Below are 8,274 nucleotides of genomic sequence, written 5' to 3' on the forward strand. Positions count from 1 at the left end.
CCGACCACAAAGCTTCCTTCATGACTGTCAAGAACTGTTAGTGGAGTCTTTGTTAAAGGAATACGTGTTAAAAAAAAAAATAAAAAAATTGTGATAGCGCATAAATGTGTTGCTCGATTTCTTTGCCTCAATCTATCGAAAAGGTGAAAAAGCTTATTTGCTGCGCTCAAATTTCGCATTAGGAAGTAACGTAATCGTCGGTAATTTTTATATTTTACTTTCATTTCTGTATTTTTATTATTTAGGGCGAAAGCCTTTAGGCGCTCATACTCGCTGTAACCGTCCGTCCGATACAGACAAAACTGAACAGCCTTTCTGACATTACGTTTGGAAGGAGCTGCCAACTCGGGCCTCTCCTTTCGTGTGGGAGGGTGATATCAGAATCAGATTGCCAAACCCTTGCATTTACACTATCCCTAGGCCACGCAGACTGGTTCATACGGCTCGTTTGAAGCAGTGCTTTTTATGTAGGCTGAGCTTACGCTATCACGCCATCGCACAGCGACGGCGCTCCTTCGCAAGCCGTGTCATTGCAGTCGACGTAGGAGTAGGATGGCTCCCAAGCAGAATGCTTTAATGGCTCATGCTCGCGGATCGTGTTCGTCCGTCCATCCGTAACTGTTTCATTACATGGGAGGCGATAGTTGACAGCTGACATGGCCGATCACTAAGTAGACATAGGGCTACCTGACATTTATTTTGGCAGGAGCTGCCAACTCGGGCCTCTCCTTTCATATGAGAGGGTGATATTCGATTCGCCCTGCCAAAACCCTTGCATTCACGTTATCTCTACCCACGCAACCACGTTCATACGGCTCGGCTAAACCGGGGTTTTATATTATTACGTCCTAACCTGAGGACAGGACGACAACAGCGACCGCTGGGACAGGTAGGTCACAACCGCCGGGGGCTAGCCGGCCACAGATTATGTATGGGTTGTAGGCTGTCATTGCACCCGCCACCGTTTCAGTGGTGGACGACGGCTGTTGCGGCGCGCGTCTTTCTCTCCCTCTTCCTTTTATTTCTTGTCTATTTTATCTTCTGTCTGCACCAGGCAGCGGAGATGCCTCAGCTACGCAGCCAGTGGCAGGCCCGTGCATTTTCTTTTCCTTCTTCCTACAGCCACAACAACAAGATAATCAGGGATGCAGCCGCTACCAGCGCGATAGCGGGGAACTCATGAAACGCCGCAAAGAACGCGTGAACCAACGTCTTCATTCTTCTAAAAACGCTCGCACTTTCTCTTCTTAGGCTACACTGCCTCCTTCCGAAAAGAAGCCCGATGCTAAACCCAAATTGAATTAACTACCGCGCAGAAGTGCCCGCGTTCTCGGAATTATTGGTAGTAGCGGGAAAGGTTCATGGTGGTCACTGGTAATATGGCTTAAGCCTCACTATGTGCATATTGTCCGGATGCGAGGAACGGCTTGACAGCGGTTGCGGTACATAGGGAAACACTTCGTAATTAGATTAACCAACGCGGCGAACAACTGTACACGGCCCGAAATACCGCTTCATCTGTTTTTCTGAAACCCTTGGCGGCCAAACGGTGACCAAACCTAGACCTTTTCTCCAGGTCGGACGTCACGTCTCCGGAGTTAGTGGGGACTAGCATCAGTATGCTGTTGCTGCCGTTTGTGGAGTCTGGCCAGTTGCCGAGCCTCCTCCGCGCGTTCACATAATAGCCGGGCATCATCAGCTACGTCTTCCGGCGATGCGTGAGGCAGCACAGCGTCAAGTGCGGACTTGTCTTCCATGCGCTAGCTGGCTTGACGGAGACGATGGAGGGTGTCGTCGATTTGAGGCAGTGGATATAGATCCTTTTCTGTCACCTTGTTGAGCCGTCTTTAGTCCACAGAGAACCGAAACGTCCCATATGTGTTCTTTAATACCAGCACAACAGGTGCGGCCCATGGACTGTTTGAAGGCTGGATGACGTCGTAATGTAGCATTTCCCGCACTTGTTCCTGTATTGCGTCTCCTTCCTTCAAGGAAACTCGGCACGGCGTCCGGCCAACCCTGGATATCGTTGAAAAACAATCGTGGTAGCGATACAAAAGTTCGAAAGATTTGCATGCCTGGGATAACACAAGTTTTGTCTCGATGTTCAGTTGCAAGGGTTTTTCTTCGTGCGGTTTGGGAGGGATATTCCTTTCAGATAACACAACAGCCTCAAGAGCGTTGCTTATCTCTTCTACATGGGCTATAACTGACCCTGTTGTCACGTGCTGCGGCTCGTTGCTAAACTTCGTCACTAATATGTTGGAACGTCCTTCCTGAACATCGGCTATTCCCCTCGCAGCACCAATTCCCCTCGAAAGTAACATTTCCACCCTTTCTTCCAGGACGCCTTCGCTATATGAGGGGGTCGCGGCTCGAACAGGCATAAATAATCTCGAGAGCGGTGTAAAGTTCACACGCTTTGCATCAACTTTAAGAGCAACTGGGTGGATCTACGAAAACTCGGTGATGAGGAACGTGCTCGGAGGGTCAACTTATTCTGCCCTACATCGGTGACTGCGCCATATTGACGGAGAAAGTTCATTCCGAAAACAACATCCTTGGATAAATGCTCTAAAATCACAAATTTGGCGGGCCACGTCTCACCGTGAATTTCGACGTGGGCGGTGCATTTCCAATACAAATTACGAGGTAACCTCCTGAGGTTCGTATCGGAGGCCCATCAAACTAAACGGTGACCTTGTGAAGCCGGCGACATATCTATCTGGTGAAGACTGAGTAAATGGCAGCAGTGTCAACGAGCGCAGAGACTGCGTTACCATCTTTTATAACACTGACATTGTTAGAGGCCGAAAAATTGTTTTTGTTTCCATGTGTGGTCATTGTCCTTGGTGTCAGATGCTAATTTACGTGGAGGCTCTTTTTTTGAGCCGAATCCTGCAACGCCACCTCTAGGCGTCGCCGTAATCAGTTTTCCCGACGAGGAAGAGGAAGCAAGCTCTCGTGGCGAGACCCGTGAAAAGGCGTGGGAGGGTGGCGTGGTGAGTGCGAGCGGGATGCACAGTCATCGGGGTGCATCAGTGATGAAGGGCGTGGAAGATATTCACGGGTATTGTTTTCCACCGGTGAGGAAGAGCGTCGAAGATATTCCTGGATATCTCGGAGTTGTTCCCCGCAACGAGGGAGCCGGTAGCCCCGGTTGAATCCTCGCAAGTCGAGCTCTCGATATGGCCAGCGGCGGTACATGCGCTCAGGTTCACCAGAGTGAAAACACAATGTTTGGCTGCCCGTAGTCTTTCAGATGTCGAGTTGTGGTCTCTGTGGCTCCAAGTATGTGTCATTCTGCGCCAGGAATTCACTGCGTCGAGGTCTAGGATCCGTAGCCGGTTAATACTGGTGAGGTACGGGCGGTGGCGGGCGGAGAACGGCAGCATAACTCTCAGCAGGTTGTAGTTATGCAGCAGCAACCATTAGCGCAGTAGAGATGGCTTCCGGTGTGAGTGCCTTTCGCAGTTCCTCAAGAATTGTTGTAGCGATGGACTCTGGTGAAGGCTGCTCAGGAGCTCGAAAAAGCCACCTGAGCTCGTTGCGCATGACTTTGTGGATGATTCCCCGAACATCGGTAACGCCAACACCACTTGGGCCAGACGAGGGGTACGCGCCCAGTCGCCGATAGCGGTTTGTTCTCGTGGCGAATGCGCGCTCAATGTTAACCGCTTCGGCCACGAAACTGGCTACGGTAGTCGGCGGATCGCGTATAAAGTCGCCGAAAAGCTCATTTCGTACGCCCCGCATCCTGGCGCGCAATTTTGTTTCCTCTGAAGCCAGTGGTCTGCGCGACTACTCAGGTGCAGCACGTCCTCTACAAAGCTTCTCGTACCTTTGACAGGGCCCTTAATGTGAGCTTGGAGATCTTTGACATTTTGTGGCTGGTACTGGTTCGCAAATGTGGGCACCAATTAGGCCTTGCACAGCTCTCAAGAAGTCAAATAGGCCTCGCAGTTCTCAAACCGGTACCTCCATGTGGCGTCCAGAGAGAAGTAGATATTCTGCAAGCATTGATCGGGGGTCCTCCCGTTGTGGCGCTCAAACCGTTCATAATGCTGGACCCAGTATTCAACATCGTTCAGGCCATCGCAACGGAACGGAGTGACAGTCCTTCGGGTCACCGGCAAGTAGATGATCGGTGCCGCCGCCGCAGTGTTAGGTTGTTGCGATTCGAAGGCCATAGTGACGTTAGCCCTGGCGGTCTTTCCTTCGGGGAAGAGTCTGAATTTCAGAGCTTGGCCTTGCTGACGTCTACTGGTATGGTTTTTTAGGCGCTACCGCAGACTCTAAGAAAATTCGGCGGCCTGGACTTGACACCGGGTTCGAATTACGTGCAGGGCTACCCTGCATCGGATTCGTACCCAGAACCACCAGCAATGTCACGTCCTAGCCTGAAGACAGGACGACAATAGTGACCACAGGTCAGCAGGGCAGCAGCAGGAACCAGTGCGACGGCGGGGAGTCCCCAAAATGCCGCAAGGACCACGCGCACCAGCATCTTCTTCTAAAAATGATCCCGCTTCTTCTTCTTTGGCTACAATATGCTGGCTGGTAGCTTACACTATCGTGCCATCGCTCTACGACGGCAGTCCTTTGGCAGCCGTGTCGTTGCAATCGAGTGAGGATGGCTCCCAAGCGGTATGCTTTAATGTCTCATGCTCGTGGATCGTGTTCGTCCGCCCATCCGTAAAGCTTTCGTTACATGTGAGGCGGTAGCTGGCAGCTGACATGGCCGAGCACTAACTGAACGTAGGACTTCCTGACATTACCATTGGCAGGAGCTGCCAATTCAGGCCTCTCCTTTAATATGGGACGGTGATATCAGAACACGCAAGCCAAAACCCTTGTATTCACGTTATCCCTAGGCCACACATACATCCATACGGCTCGATTAAAGCGGGTATATATGTGTTGGCTGGTAATTTAAGTTATCGCGTCAGTGCGCTGCGACGGCGCTCCTTCGCCAGACGTGTGGTTGCAGTCGAGTGAGTCAGTTGGATGGCTCCCAAACGGAATGTTTTAATGTCTCATGCTCGCGCATCGTATTCGTCCATCCATCCGTAACGCTTTCGTTATGTGGGAGGAGGTAGCTAGCAGCTGACATAGCCGAGAACTAAGTGGATGTTGGCTTCCTAACATTACGTTTGGCAGGAGCTGCCTACTCGGGCCCCTCCTTTCATGTGGAAGGGTGATATCAGAATATGTCTGCCAATACCTTTGAATTCACGTTATCCCTCGGCCACGCGGCACGTTCATACGGCTAGGTTAAAGCGGGCCTTTATATGTTGACTGGTAGCTTACGCTATCGCGTCATCGCGAAGGTGGAACTGAAAGCTAAGAAAAAGAGGTGCTGTAGTCCGGGGTTTCAAAACATCGCGTGATATAGGCCTTCGTCTCATCACAGTTTAGTGATCCAAAGGGTCCTCTAGGTTTACTGTTGATAGATTATTTATTTTTGTTTTATATTTATTTACCACCAAAATATTTATTACTTTATTATTAGATATATTAGTTGCGATCATCCCAAAAGACCACTATATTTATAATTTTTTAGAAAGCCTATTAGTGGGGCATACGAGGCTAAAGGGTCAGCTTTTGAACTTTTGCACCAATTTCGATACAATTATTAGCGATGGTGTATCTTACTTATATTAGAATATAGTCTAAGCTTCATAACCATAGGTCAAATGAAAAAAAAATATGTTATAGCTCTCGTAATGAGTAAGTAAGTATGTCTGTTAAGAAAAATTATCATTTCAAAAATCATGAAAGTCTACTAATGGCTTGGGCATAGAGAACCTATGTGTACTTCATTATGCAGAATAAGGCCAATTTCTAGTTTTTATGACAATTTGTTGAAATGTGGCGCTTTAGAAATGAACTCAATTTTTTCTGTTGCTGTATGTGACATATTTGATTGTTCTCAGAGAATAATTAGGAATCGAAAAGTACCGTATCTTCTCCCTATACAATTTTAGTCAAGGAACCACCTTGAAAGCAGTCTTTGGCGAAATAGTTTGAGAATGGTAGTTTTTTTAACGGTTTCGCGCTTGCAAAGAAAGAACATAGAGAAATAGGAGCTTAAAGATTTCAGAACATGCTATTTAAATTTAGAACCTAAATATATAAATCAAAGTGGTGGTGGTAGAAAACGTTATTGCCACATGTAAAGTAATGGGGGGCGAAGCCTCCATGGCACTTGGCTGCTTCCCTTCAACACGGGAGACACCCTTAGGGGGCAAAATAAAGTCCTTGGAGCGCAATCCTCCTCATGGTACTGAAGATGATCCTGTGCGGTTTTGGTTTGAAGTGCTGGTCATAAGAGACTCCCAGTAAGACTCTGCACGTTCGGTGATAGGAGATGAGGAAAGGTGGGACATTAAGAAGGATATGTTGGAAGCCTCCTGGTTTGCCGCAAAGTTTACATGATGAGGAGAATTGGTCTGGGTATGGGGGCGGCCGAAAGTTAGGTGGGTGGATGAGGTTAAGAAATTCGCGGGGGTCAAGTGGATGAAGCTAGCACAGAACCGGGTTAAGTGGAGAAATATGGGAGAGGCCTTCGCCCTGCAGTGGGTATAGTCAGGCTGATGATGATGATGATGATGAGGTATGTAGAAGTTTAGGGTATGTAGCAGTTCGAGTCTGCATCCTTCGTCTGCGCTATGGTGAGGAATGGGTCTGGATGTGTATATTCCCTTCGTTTGTCCCAGTAGTAGGAGAGAATATCACGGAAGGACAGCAGGCGCTCCTCGGCGTGTAGAAAGGGTTCGATACCTCTAGACCGGCATGTAAGACTTCAGGCTAGGGATTTAACCTCCTCGTTGCCAGGGAGACCGGCGACGACCTCATCTGGACGTCAGCACACGCTGGCATCCAGATGAGGCTTATGGGGCCCTGGAGTTGCAAGAAGCGTACTATAAGCGTGCAGCGGTGTGGGATATATAGCCGCTGGCATAATTTAGAATGTCAGATTGGGAATCAGAGATAATTTATGTGGCAGATGTAGAGGCGAGAGCAAGCGCGCTGGCTGCCTCTTCTGCCTCTGTGGTGGAATTGGTGATTATCGACCTGGAAGTAAGCAGCTTTTGCTTGATTGTAGGCTACAGCCAAGGGCATACGGGAGCCTGTCGTACATTCTGCTCGTCCATGTAGACCCCCTCTTGGTCCTCGCTATACTGTCTGTGAAGTGCGCGAGCTCTGGCTTTTCTGCGGCCTTCGTCTCTCTGAGGGTGCATGTTTTTAGGGCTGGGAGGTATGTTGAGGTTAGAGCGTAGGTTAGGAGAAAAGGCAACATCAATAGGGTGTGTAAATGGCCTTATGCTAAACTGGGAAAATAGAGTGCAGTCAGCCGTCGAGTTGGATAGATGGAATATTTGTGGCGTTTTATGTAGCCTCTCTGGTCTGGTGTATATCTTTGGCGGTCCTTTCCAACACGGCGCTGCCCGATGGCCACTGTTTCGATTTGCCTCTTGTTTCTGAGCTTTCCATCTGTCCAGCGCCCGTGTGCGCTCCTCAAATACTTTGCTTGGTTGCACCCCAGCGTGGCGGTGCAGTGGTTAGGGCACTCGACTACTGTGCCGAAGGATTTGGAATCGAATCCCGGTTTCGGCGGCCCATTTTATGTGGAGGCGAAAAGCAAGGCGGCCATGTGCTGTGTGATTCATGTGCATGTTAAAGAACCCTAGGTGGTCGAAGTTTCCGGAGTCCTTTACTATGGCATCTTTCACAGCCTGAGTCGCTTTTGTACGTTAAACCCTAGAACCCAACCAAATCATTTTGCTTGATTGCTTGCTGGACGCGCCTCTTAGTGGACTCCACATTCTATTTTCACCTTGCGAACATTTTATCAGCCAGACAAATTCCAGTAAAATGCGTTGCGGGGCTAGTTGGTTCATGTTCGTAAACTTATGTAAAGCGCAACAACAGAGACACCACAACCGACAAGAGAGACAGGACAGCGGCCTGTCCTTTCTCTCTTGTCTGATTGTGGTGTCTCTGTTGCGCTTTACATAAGGTAATCAGTCAGACTCAGAGTGGTGCAAAAACAGCGTTCGAAGGTTACGTGCAGCATTTTAGTCATTACACGCTTCTTTTTCTGTTTACCAACCAATCAGGTATTCACAAATTGCATGTTCTTTCTGTTTTTCTTTTTAGCTCTCTGCCTGTAATCTGTATAGTAGATGTATTTTGGCTAGAAAGTGCGAAAAAAAATATTGGCTGTGGTTTTATCAATGAACCTCCTGAGTAGAATTGCGGAGGCAACGC

Source organism: Amblyomma maculatum, chromosome 2, assembly GCF_055883805.1.
Source record: "Amblyomma maculatum isolate TAMU_Amacu chromosome 2, ASM5588380v1, whole genome shotgun sequence".
NCBI classification, from domain to species: domain Eukaryota; kingdom Metazoa; phylum Arthropoda; class Arachnida; order Ixodida; family Ixodidae; genus Amblyomma; species Amblyomma maculatum.